General features: G+C 40.7%; 1 protein-coding gene across 2 annotated transcripts in view; it reads left to right on the top strand.

The window, feature by feature from the left end:
* ZHX3 (zinc fingers and homeoboxes 3) overlaps positions 1-13,932 on the top strand; it is a 132,340-nt gene that overhangs the window by 9,791 nt on the left and 108,617 nt on the right. The window lies entirely within an intron of this gene.

Below are 13,932 nucleotides of genomic sequence, written 5' to 3'. Positions count from 1 at the left end.
TGTACGTGTCTACTGCTCTACCTGGGCGTGTCTTTCTCTTAGGTATATACTTGGAACAGAATTGCTGGGTTATAGGTATGCCTATGCTTAACTTAAAGAAGTAATGCCAACTGTTTCCAAAATGGTTATACAAGTAGGCTCCCCCCAGCAACATATAAGAGCTAACAGTTCTACTAGCAGTTGATGCTGTCAGACTTTGTGCTTTCAGCCATCTGGTGGGTCTGTATTAGTTGTTCACTGTGGTTCATTTCTTTGAATACTAATGAGGCTAAACACCTTTCCTATGTTTACTGGCCATTTGGATTTTCTTTGTGTGGAGAGCTTGTTCTTGCCTACTTTTCTATTTGGTCTGTCTTCATTATTTATTTATAGTAGGTATTTTTTGTATATTCTGAATATAAACCATTTGTCAGTTATGTGCATTGCAAATCTTTCTCCTCTCCGGTTTGCCTTTCATTCTATTGATGATGTTTCTTGATGACCAGAAGTTCTTAACTATAAAGAAGTCCATTTTATCAATCTTTCCTTTGTGGTTGGTGAATTTTCTGTCTTGTTTAAGAAAGCTTTTTCTACTTTTAGGTCATGAAGATGTTATTGTATGTTATCTTCTAAAGATTTATTGTTTTGCCTTTCGTACTGAAGTCCATAATCCCACAGAAATTGGTTTTGTTGTTTGTTGAATAAATGAAGCTAAATTGGAATAACACATCCCATATATACACTCATTCATTTAAGAAAGCTTTATTGAGTATCTTTTGTGTGTCAGGCCAGGTTTATTGTTTTAATTTTCATATTTAGGTCCATAATCCATCAGAAATTGGCTTTTTTGTGTGTGAGGAAGATTGTCCCTGACCTAACATCTGTGCCAATCTTCCTCTATTTTGTTTGTGGGACACTGCCACAGCATGGCTTAATAAGCATTATGTAGGTCCACACCCGGGATCTGGGCCGTGAACCCTGGGCCACCAAAGCGAAGTGCATGAACTTAACTGCTACGCCACCAGGCCAGCCTAAGAAATTGACTTGTGAGATAGGGTTCCAGTGACATTTTTCCCATATGGATATTCAATTGACTCAACACTATTTATTCAAAAGATCATTTCCCCACACTGTTGTGTAATGCTATCTTTATCGTTGATCTGTTTTGGGGGTCTCTCTAGTTTTTGTCTACTCTTGTGCAAATACCATACTGTCTTAATTATTAGAGCTTTATTCTAAGTCTTATTAGCTGATAGAGTAAATCCTTCCACCTTGTGCTTCTTCAAGAGTACCTTAGCTGTTGTTGGCCTTCTGTAGTTCCATATAAATTTTATATTAGAATCATCCCGGGGCCGGCCCCATGGCTGAGTGGTTAAGTTGGCGTGCTCTGCTTCAGTGGCCCAGGGTTTTGCCAGTTTGGATGCTGGGTGTGGACATGGCATCACTCATCAGGCCATGCTGAGGCGGCATTCCACATACCAGAGCCAGAAGGACCTACAGCTAGAATATACAACTATGTACTGGGGGACTTTGGGGAGAAGAAGAAGGAAAAAAAATAGAAGATTGGCGACAGATGTTAGCTCAGATACCAATCTAAAAAAAAATAAAAAAGAATCATCCTGTCAAGTTCCATATGAAAATCAGCTGGGACTGCTTTGAAACTATAGACCGATTAGAAAGATAGCTTTATAATATTCAGTGTTCCAACCTGTTAACATGGAATCTCTCTCCATTATTCATTTATTCTTTAATATCTATTAAGATGTTCTTGGTTTCCTCCATTGAGGTCTTGCATGTCTTTTGTTAGGCCCATTTATAGGTACTTGGTATTTTTTGCTATTTCAAAATTATTTTGACTGTTCTTTTTAAAAACTATTTTCTGACATTTGCCGGAATATAGAAGTAAGGTTGATTTTGGTATATTGATTTGGCAGCCGCGAAGAGGGCCTTCATCAGAACCTGACCATGGTGGCTCCCTGATCTCAGACTTCCAGCCTCCAGAATTGTGAGAAATAAACTTAGATAGTTTGTAAGCTTCCCAGTCTTTGGTATTTTACTATAGCAGCCAGACTAAGACGGTCATTTATTAGTTCTAAAAGTTTGCTTGCGATTCCTTAGGATTTTCTCTCTACACAATCATGTCATCTTTGAATAAAGACAATTTTACTTTTTTCTTTCCTATTTTCATGACCTCTTTTTCTTTTTCTTTCTGGGTAGGCCATCTGGTAAAATGTTGATTAGAGGTGCTGATAGGTGATATCCTTGCTTTGTTCCTGACCTTAGGGAGGAGAAAGTTCAATATTTTACCATTAAGGATGATGTTAGTTCTAATTTTTTTCCTGTATACCCTATATTCGATTGAGGAAGTTCTTTTCTTTTTTTGGTGAGGAATATTAGCCCTGAGCTAACATCTGTTGCCAATCTTCCTCTTTTTGCTGAGGAAAATTGGCCCTGAGCTAATATCTGTGCCCATTTTCCTCTATTTTGTATGTGGCATGCTGTCACAGCATGGCTTGATGAGCAGGTGCATAGGTCCATGCCTGGGATCTGAACCTGTGAACCCCGGGTCGCCAAAGTGGAATGTGTGAACTTAATCACTGCGCCACCAGGCTGGCCCAGGAAGTTCTATTCCTATGCTGCTAAGAGTTTTATTGTGACTAGGTATTGAATTTTATCAAATGCTTTTTCAACATCTATTTATATAATCAAATTATTTTTCTCTTTTATTCTGTTAATGTGGTTGGTTGACTTTTAAATGTTAAACCAATTTGCATTTCTGGGATAAACTCCATTTGGCCATGATTTATTATCCTTTTTATTTATTGCTTGATTTGATTTGCTAACATTTTGTTTAGGGCTGTTGCATTTATGGTCTTGAGAGATATTGGTCTGTGATGTTTTCTCTTGTCATCTTGACAGGTTTTGGTAGTAGGATTTTGCTGACCTTACAAAATAAGTTGGGAAGTGTTCTCTGTATTTTCTGAAAGAATTTGTATAAGGTAGGTATTATTTCTTACTTAAATAATAGCTGGAATATTTCCATTCTTTTATCTTTTTAACTTATATGTCTTTATATTAAAGTGAGTCTCTTATAAACATCACATAGTTGAATCTTGTTTTTTGTTTGTTTAAATTCAGCCTGTCAATCTTTTTCTTTTTATTAGAATATTTAGTCCACTTAGATTTAACATAATTACAGATATGGTTCCAAACCATTTATGTCTATAATCTTATTTGTCTTCTATTTGTCCTACCTGATTTCTGTTCCTATTTTCTTCTTTTTCTTCCTTATTTTGGATCAGCCAAGTATTTTATTATTCCATTTTATCTTCTCTATTAGATTTTTTTTAAATTGTGATAAAATACATACAACATAAAATTTACTATTGTAACCATTTTTTAAGTATGCAGTTCGCTAGTTTTAAGTACATTCACATTTTTGTGCAACCATCTCTTTTTTTGTTTGTTTTTGAGCAAGATTGGCCCTGAGCTAACATCTGCTGCCAATCCTCCTCTTTTTGCTGAGGAAGACTGGCCCTGAGCTAACACCGTGCCCATCTTCCTCTACTTCATACGTGGGACCCCTACCACAGCATGGCTTGAGTGGTGCCATGTCTGCACCTGGGATCCAAACCAGCGAACCCCGGGCCACCAAATCGGAACATGCGCACTTAACTGCTGTGCCACTGGGCCTGCCCCGTGTGCAACCAATCTCCAGAACTCTTCATCTTGCGAAACTGAAATTCTATATCCATTAAACAGTAACTTCCCATTCCTCCCTCCCCGCAGCCCCTAGCAACCACCATCTTACTTTCTGTCTCTATGAATTAGACTATTCTAGATACTTCTTATAAACGGAATCATACAGTATTTATCTTTTTGTGATTGGCTTATTTCACTTAGTATTATGTCCTCAAGGTTCATCTATGTTGTAGCATGGGTCATAATTTTCTTCCTTTTTAAGGCTGAATCATATTCCTCTGTATATATATACCGTGTTTTGTTTTGCCATTCATCTGTCAATGGACATTAGAGTTGCTTCCATCTTTTGCCTATTGTGAATAATGCTGCTATGAACATGATTGTACAAATATCCCTTTGGGACCCTGCTTTCAGTTCCTTTTCCACTGGATTTTTAGGTAAACCATTTTTTATATATTTTTAGTGCTTGCTTTAGAGATTATGTATGTATCCTTAACTTATTACAGTATAATTTTAATTAGTACTTTATAATTTTCCAAACAATCTGAGAACCAGTGTAATACCCTCTCCTGCTCCTACCCTCTCTGCTATTTTTGTCACATATTTTACTTCCACGTGTTACAAATCTCATAATACATTGTTGTTGTTTTAAATGGTCTTTAAATAGTAATTTAAATTTAAAGTCGTTTTTATATTTATCCACATATATACCGTCTCCCATCATCTTCATTTTTTCCTGTAGATCTGTGCTTCCATCTAGAATTGTTTTTCTTCAATTTGAAAAACTTCTAGTATTTCTTGTAATGCAGACTTGCTGGCATTGAATTCTCTGAGGTTTTGTTTTTTGGTTTTTTTCTGGCCTGAAAATATGTATCTTTATTTCTCCTTAATTTTTGAAGGCTATTTTCACTGAGTATAGAATTTCTCGGTTGGCAGTTTTCTTCCCCCTGTAAAGATACCATTTTAGTCTTCTATCTTCTCTTGATGAGAAGCAGGCTGTTGTTCTAATTGTTGTTTCTCTGAAATATGTCTTATTTTTTATTCTGCCTGCTTTTAAGGTTTTATTTTTGGTTTTTAGTAGTTTGACTATCTTGTATCTAAGGTGTGGTTTTCTTTATATTTATTCAATGTATTATTTATTTGTGGAGTCTCTTGAATCTGTGAATATCTTGCATTAATTCTGAAAAATGCTTAACTATTATCTCTTCAAATATCTTTTTTTCCCCACTCTCTTCTCTTTTTGAACTCAAATTACCTTTACATTAGACCAGTTTTATATTTCTTTGGTTTTCTATGGCTTTGCTGTGATTTGTCTAGGTGTGGATTTATTTTTACTTATCCTGATTTGAATTTATGTGGCTTCTTCAACCTATGACTTGATGTCTTTCATGAGTTCTAGAAAATTCTCAGACATTATCTTTTCAAATATTGCTTCTGTCTCATTCTCTCTCTTTTCTCCTTCTGGGACTCCAATTAAAACATATGTTAATCCTCACTGTATCCTCTATGTCTCCCACCTTCTCCTATATTTTCCATTTCATTGTCTCTCCACACTTTATTCTGGGTGTTTTCTTCTTCTTCTTCTTTTTTTTGTTTGAGGAAGATTAGCCCTGAGCTAACATCCGTGCCCATCTTCCTCTATTTTATATGTGGGACGCCACCACAGCATGGCTTGATAAGCATTGCATAGATCCGTGCCCGGGATCTGAACTGGAGAACCCAAGGCCACTGAAGGGGAGCGTGCAAACTTAACCGTTATACTACTGGGCCTGCCCCTGGGTGTTTTCTTCTTACCTATAATGTCAGTGGATATTCACATTGCTTCCACCTTTCAGCTATTGTGAATAATGCTGCTATGAACATGGGTGTATAAATGTCTGTTTGAGTTCCTGTTTTCAATTCTTCTGGTGTATACCTAGAAGTAGAACTGTTGGATCATATGGTAATTCTGTGTTTAACTTTTTGAGGAACCATCATACTGTTTTCCATAGCAGGTGCACTATTTCATATTCCCACCAATAGTGCACAAAGGTTTCAATTTCTCTACATCTACTCCAACACTTATCTTCTTTTTCTTCTCTTCTTTTCATAATAAGCATTCTAATGTTGTGAAATCATATCTCATGATTTTGATTTGTCTAAGCTTGGCTTTTATTTCCTTGAATGTAGTAAGCTAGTTATCTTTGGTCTGAGCCTGATAATGTCCTATATTTTGGGTCCCCACGAATCTGTGTCTTCATTTTTTTATTCATTTTCTCTTATGACGTCTTATCTCCTATGTGTCTGGTTATATTTGATTATGCATTAGGCATTGTAGCACATTTGAAAAAATTGTTTGTAGAAACAATTTTAAGGTTAGAACAATGTAAACTTCTTCCAAAGAGATTAAAAAAAATTTTTTTTTGGCTAGCCCCTTGGGAGTGCTAACAGCTAACAGGATCCCTTTAATCTGTATTCAGAGCTTGACATTTTCTAGACCACTCAGATGACTTGAAACCAGCCTGCATCTTTGAAAGGAATGGATCGCTTACAGGTCACGTCCTCACTTGAATGAAAGCTCCTCAGGACCCTAGATTAAAGTAAAGAGTATTGTTGGCTGAGGATATAAATGTCACATTGAGGAGCTTGGAGAAGGGATGGGTAGTTCTTGGATTGGTATTGGGTCAGAGGGCAGCTTACTGAACCTTAGTGCTAGGGTCCAAGGTGGGAAAAGGAGAAAGGCAGGCTGGGCCAGACTAGGGCTAGGGAAACTGAACCAACCTCAGAGATGGGCTGTCTGGGTAAGGCAGTACAGGCAATCCCTGACTTTGGATGGTTCCACTTAGGATTTTTCAACTTTATAATGGTGTTAAAGCAATACGCATTCAGTAGAAACTGTGCTTTTAATTTTGAATTTGATCTTTTCTCAGACTAGAAATATGCGGTACTATACTCTCGTGATGCTGGGCAGCAGCTGCAGCTCCCATCAGCCATGCGATCATGAGGGAAACAACCGATGCACTTACAACCAACCCTTCTGTACCCAGATGGTCATTCTATTTTTCACTTTCAGTACTATTCAATAAATTACATGAGATATTCAACACTTTATTATAAAATAGGCTTTGTATTAGATGATTTTGCCCAACTGTAGGCTAATGTAAGTGTTCTGAGCATGTTTAAAGTAGGCCAGGCTAAGATGATGTTCAGCAGGTTAGGTGTACTAAATGCATTTTCAACTTATGATGTATACCACTTACAATGGGTTTATTGGAACAAAACCCCATTGTAAGTTAAGGAAGATCTGTATATGGCACAGTGTCTACCAGGTGGAGTACAACAGGGGAGAAGCCAGGACTGCAGAGAAGCTGAGAATGTGCCTGGGAGTAAACCTGCAGTCCAAGGCCTCTGTTCACCCAGGCCAGAAGCAGATTCTCTTCCCTGGGCCTGGGCAGCCTGGCTGGCCAGTGTCTCCTTCAGGCCAACCAATGCCCACTTGTGTAGCCTGGGCTGAGCCTGGACACTCTGAATGTCTTCATTATTGTTCTCCCTGTATCCATTCTGAGCCTTCCACTTTGGTCTCCACCCAATGTCCCTACTCAGATCACTTCAATAAAGTCCCATTGCTCTTAGGTTATGACTCAAATTATTACCAGGACCTTCAAAGCCACGCCTGATTGGGCCAGTGACCACCTCTCTAGATTTATCTCCCATTATCTGCCTTGTTGTTAGTGTTCCTTCTTCCTCTTTGTTTAAACCATCATGTACACTTAACTGCCACAGATCCTGTGCATATGCTGTTCCCTCTACAGGGAGCATTCTTTTTCCCCCTATTTGCTTAGTGTTATGGACTAAATATATGTGTCCCCCCAAAATTCATGTGTTGAAGCCCTAACCTGCAGTGTGGTTGTATTTGGAGTAAGAAAGTAATTAAGGTTAAATGAGGTCTTAAGAGTGGGGCCCTGATCCAGTAGGATTAGTGTCTTCTAAGAAGAGATACCAGAGAGCTCACTCTCCTTCTCTCCCCATGCACTCAAACCAAGGAAAGGCCATATGAGGACATAGCAAGAAAGCAGCCATCTGCAGGCCAGGAAGAGTCCTCACCAGAAACCAGACTGGTTGGAACCTTGATCTTGGACTTTGAGAACTGTGAGAAAGTTAATTTCTGTTGTTTAAGCCACCTGGCCTATAGTATTTTGTTATGGAAGCCTGAGCAGATAATACATCTAATTTAACTCCTATTTTTCCTCCTTAGATCTCACACCAGTGATTTCTCTAAACATCTTTGAGCCAAAGGCTTCTATTTCTGGATCTCATGGTACCAGGCACCATGAAAGATTTATGTTTTTGATTATGTAAGCAATGTCTACTTTACTTACTAGACTGTAAGCTCCATGGAGGTCTCTGGTTTTATTTCATGCTGCATACCCAGACCCTAACACAAGGCCAGATACACAGTACGTGCACAATACACATTTGTTGGGAAAGAGAGTTGTGGGTGGGGACATTTAATGGCTTGAACTAGGAGGGTTCATGGACACTCAAGTTCATCTCTGGCCCAGACGAAACTGCATACTTAGAAGCAAGATGTAACTCTAGGCCCCACCCTGTGATAGGACTGAGCCTCCTGCCTGTCATGCCTGGCGCAGGTCCTGGGCTGGGCTGGCCTAGTCCTGTCCAGGGAGGCAGCAGAACCCTAGCTGCGAGGGCTGGCAGAAGACCAGCTCTGACATCAGGCCTCACCACTGTATTTTTCTTCTTATAGTGTTCTCTTGAGGATGAAGTCATGACTTTATAAATTACTGGTATAGACACAGTTGGACTCTACCTTCCCACCCCCACCCCAGCGTATGCCAGTTCTTCTTTAATTCCAGAAACTTGTCCAGTTGGCAGTTGAGGCCACTGGTGTATCAGACATGGTCCACTCAGGAGGCAGAAACCACATCAGTAGTTTGAATAAGGAAAATTTAATATCAAGAATTATTAACTAGTGAAGGGTGGTTAGTGACCAGAAGGGCCAAAAGAGAACTTCCAAGAATACATGTAGGAAGAACAAATGTAGGGAGCAGCTACCATCTCTAGGGCTGAGTCAGCCAAGGAGAGAGCAAACTTGCAAGAGCCTCTCCTCCAACCCAAAAATGAAATTTAGACCTTGCTGGAGAGAGCAGGAAGTCAGCCCACTGCATGGCGGAGAAGTTTGCTGGGCTGCCACAGACCACAGGTCAGAAACTAGCCATCTGGGTGGCAGAAAAACTCACTAGAGGGTGAGCACCACTGGGTCTTCCATAGACCACTGGCAACTATGTGCTGTAGGAGCAAGAAGAGCATACTGGAGTCAGGAATATTCTGAATCAGGAAGCCTCTTATGCTCCTATACCTTGCAGGATCCCTCCAGCACTCTCTACTGACAATGTTTTGTGCCACTGGCAAAAGAAAAATGTTTACAGAATTCAGCTCCAGTATCACAAAGCAAGGCAAAGGAGGGTGGATTTAGAGCAGAGAGGCAATAAGTTGGCACAACTGGATTCAGAACTTTTCTTTAAAAGACTGATGGGACTTCCTTTTTTACCTTTGAGTCCTTATAATGCATCAGACACCATGTTAAATTAATAGCAACACATGGATTATCTCATTTAATTCTCATAACAACGTTAGGGGGTTAAGTTATTCAAGCTCACACAATGAGTAAGTTGGGGAGACAGGATTCAAACCCAGAAGTTTTTAATTTAAATCCTACTTCCTTACTCCACTAAACTACTTCCTAGATTCTTTCTCTCCAGACTTCATAAAGGCAACATAAGGATTAATGGAAAGTGATGGAACCTTCTCTATGAAATGAACTATGTACTGTTGATTAAGCTAAGGGGTCTGTCATTATACTAGTCCTCTAGGATTCTTCTGATCCTTGGTTCTCAGCCAGTTACTATTCCTTTTCTGTGCTCTGCCTGCATTGTGATACCTCAATCTTGAAAAGGAGCTGGTATACAAATTATGTCGAATTTTCAGCTTCTCTTCCTGCAATTGTTCAAAGCTCAGACTCTTTCCCACCTGTGATTCTCTCATGGTGGTGACTGCTCAGAGCTGTGCAGAATAGCCATAATTGGAATGCTGGTGGTTTCAAGTAATAGAAAATCCAACTTAAATTAGAATCAACAACAAAGGGAATTTACTGGTTTACATAACTTTACTTGGTAGAGTGGGATTCAAGTAAGCCTTGATCAGTACTCCAACTCTGTTTCTCTTAAGTTCTTTCTGCTTTTCCCTATTTCATCTGTTGGCTTCATCTTTAGGCTGGCTCTCCTCATGGTCGCAAAATAGCTGCCAGCAGCAAATGGTTCCTCACTGACATCCAGGTAGGCAGTGAGGGTTTTATCTAATTATTGTGGTGAGGTGACTATTGGGTACTGATAGATGTAGGCCTGGGTAATAGGTCTAATCCTGAAGCAGTCAATACAAGGTGGATGAGATTACTTCAATTGGCTTAGAACAATCAGAGTCCACACCCACATGTGAGAGATGGGGTCCATCCCACCCAAATTGCCTCAATGCTGTACAGTGGGGAGTGGGATAGACTGGACGTTAGGAACATACATCTGTCAAGATAGGCTATTTTTTTTTTTTTTTTTTTTTTTTTTTTTTAAAGATTTTATTTTTTCCTTTTTCTCCCCAAAGCCCCCCGGTACATAGTTGTGTATTCTTCGTTGTGGGTTCTTCTAGTTGTGACATGTGGGACGCTGCCTCAGCGTGGTCTGATGAGCAGTGCCATGTCCGCGCCCAGGATTCGAACCAACGAAACACTGGGCCGCCTGCAGCGGAGCGCGCGAACTTAACCACTCGGCCACGGGGCCAGCCCCTAGATAGGCTATTTTTTGTTATGGCAACAAACAAGCCCCAGTCTTGTTTTTATAACAGCAAAAGTTTATTTCTTGCTCATACTGCCTGTCCACTGTGGCCTCTCAGGGTCACTATTTTATGTTTACTCACTCCAGAATCCAGACTGATGGAGCTATCAGCAGCTCAAGCATTGTCTATTGATGCTGCTAAGGGAAAGAGAATATAGAAAATTGCCTCCTAGCTCTTAAAGTTTGGAGGTGGGAGTGACATACTTCTACTCACACTTTATTGACCAAAGGAAGTCATATGGCCACCCCCAACTCCAAGCTGTCAGGAAGGATGATCTTATCATGTGCCTGGGAAGCGAACCAGAAATATTTGGTGGCTGGTACTATTGTCAACTTCCACAGAAGACCATCAGAATACCCACTACAGAGGGCTTATGGAGACCACCTCAGTTTTTTTCCGGAAAAAGAGCAACTTCCTGTTTTGATTGTTACCTAAAAAGAGGCCTCTCTACTGTGCAGAAATCAGGAACTCAATAGTCATTTCCCGTGTCACTATCAAATGTCTCCCGGGGTTTTGCCATTAAGTGGAATCAATGGTTCTGTGAGGGACTTCTATTGAGATATCTCCTCAACTCAAAACAATTAGTTTTTGTGGTCTTGATCCACAGAGGTAGGTTCCTGGTGAACTACATAATGACTTGTAAGCTGGCCGTGATTGTTTGGGGGGTGGGGAAGGACAGTTGACTGGTTGACAGAAGTTGGGACATTTAGACCCTCTTCTTTGGAGTTTTGGAATTGGAATTATCAGGGATTTTTAGTCTCTCTATGGTTAGTTGGAATTGTATCATGTACTCGGGAGTGGTTGGTAGACATATTTCCCACTGGAAGCAGAGAAAACAAGTTTGCAGGAAGTGTCCTACTGGCAACACTTGCTCTGCTTCCAATCCATCCAGAAGCACAACTGAGTTCTTGCCATTGGTCTGAGAGACCCTTCCCCTCTCCTGGCAAAAAGGCTTAAGATGATTTCCCTTTTATTTTTTTTAACTGGCCAGATGGGTTACTGGTACTTGCAGCCAGCAATCTGCTAACTGATACATGTTCTTTGCCTCTGGACCCTGAGACAAAAAAGTCACAGGTGTAGCCCATTCCAATAAAATAGAGGTCAGGTTGTAATTCTATTGCGTCAACTACACTTCTGGAAGTTTCTTTTCTGCTTGAGAAAGCTTGTCAGAATGTGAATGAGTGCAGGTGACATTATTATAGGGATCACCTGCAATCTGTTTAAATTATTTCTTTAAAGGAAAATAATATGCCTCCTTAGATAAACATTATTTGTGACACACTTCCCAACACTGGTATTGTGTGCATGCTGTTTCCTCTTCCTGGAGTCCTCTCCTCATCAGTTCTTTAGACCCAGTTCCAATGTCACCTCTTCTGGGAAGTCTTTTCACACTTTCCTATATAGTATTAATTATGTCCTTCTCTGCTTCCCAAAGCTTGGCACATCCATCTAGTGTTGTATATTTTCTTCCAGAAATACTTCTTTACATGTCTATCTCCTCTGAAATACTGAGTTCCTCAGTGGTTGGGAGAGTGCCTTCTTTGACTCTTCAATTCCACAGGACTGGAATAGATGTTTAGCAAAGTTTGTTTAGTAAATGAAGTTCAATTGGAGCAACATATCCCATATATACTCTTATTCATTCAAGAATCATTTATTGAGTACCTGACCATGTCAGGCCATGTTCCAGATGCTGCAGATGAGCAACAGTAAGTCCTTGCCCTCGGGACATTATAGAGGATATTCTGGTCATAAGGACTATGAGGAAAAGTAAAGCAGGATGAGGGGAGAGAGTGTGATGGAGGTTGGGACTGGATATTTTAGTAGAATGGTCTTGGAAGGTCTTTCTGGGGAGGTGACTTCTGAGTAGAAATTTGGAGTAAGGGCACACGCCTTATATCTTGGGGGGAAGAAACATCAAGTGCAAAGATCCGGAGATTAGGAGTGAGCCTGCATGTTCCAGGAGCAGAAGGGAGGCTAGTGTGGCAGGGATGGAGTAAGTGGGTAGAATAGAAGGAGATGAAGAGAGGTGGGGGAGGGTAAGGGAGCAGATCACATAGGATCTTGGAGGCCCTTGAAAAAAAAGATTTTCATTTTTGCTCTGAGTGAGGTGGGAAGCCATTGGAGGCTTCAGAGAAGAGGAGAAATATGTTGTGACTTGGGTTTTAACAGAATCCCTCTGGCTGCTTGAGAACAAGCTCTCTGAGAGCAGAATTGATTCAGGGAGAGCAGGTAGGAAGTTATTGCAAAATGCCAGGAGAGAGAAGATGAGGGCTCAAATAAGGATATTTTAAAGGTAGAGCTGACAGACTTTGCTACTAGGTTACATGTGGGATATGATAGGAAGAGAGGATTCAAGGATGACTCCAAGGTTTGGCCCAAGCCACCTGGGGCATGGAATTGACATTAACTGAGGTGGGGAAGACTGTGAAAGGAGCAACCTGAGGGCCAAGTTCCAGAGTTTGGCTTTGGACATGTCATGTCTGACACATTACTCAATACTTATATTTATATATTTCCCCTACCACTACCACCACTCGTTTTCAGGATCTGAAGGTTGTAATGCAACCTGAAGTTAAAGTCAGCCTTATTTATTGAACACCAGGCACTGTGAGGGAAGCTTTGTGGGTGCTGTCATTTTATCCTTGCAATCATTCCCTTTGGCTTAGTTACTAATATTTCCATTGCCTTTTGATGGATGAAAGATTGAATAGCATGTCCAAAGTCACTCTGGGATTCCAACCCAGGTGTCAGACTGCAAAGGTCTTGCTGTTTATTAATCACCAGACTCTAAACGTGGGGACCACTTTCTGAGCAAATAGCTACAGACTTGGGCTCCATAACAAAATAACGTGCCTGGAACGTGTGACAAAAACTCAGAAAGGGTCCATGGGCATCCCAGGCGTTACAGGTTTTACACAATAGAAGCTGCGAAGAAAGGATAGCATTGTTGTGCCTGAGGGGGGCTAACTGATGCTTGAAAGCCCTCGAGTACCTGAAGATTTAATGTTAAGAAATCAGTCATCAGAAGTTGTTGTTAAGAAACAGAAGAGATTAAAAATTTCAGTGAAGCGTTGGTGGGATAAAACAAAAACCAACTCGCAGGCGATGCTTGTTGGGAAACAGTCGACTATGGAGAGAAGGGCCAGGCGTCCCTGCCCTGCCTATATCCTTTTGAAAGTGTAGCCTGGTGTGGCCTTCCTTAAGTAGTCCTCTAGAAAGACCAGGATATGGAGTACAAAAGCCGGGAACCTCTGGGGGCACAGCATCCGCCCCCTGTCCCCTCCTTCCCCGCCCTTTCAAGCTCCACGCGGGGAAAAGCGGGACCAGAGCCCGCGCATGCGCGCGGGGCAAGGTCCGCACCCCGCT

This window comes from Equus przewalskii, chromosome 21 (genome assembly GCF_037783145.1).
Source record: "Equus przewalskii isolate Varuska chromosome 21, EquPr2, whole genome shotgun sequence".
Taxonomy (NCBI): Eukaryota; Metazoa; Chordata; class Mammalia; order Perissodactyla; family Equidae; genus Equus; species Equus przewalskii.
This window is presented reverse-complemented; position numbering and strand designations above follow the sequence as displayed.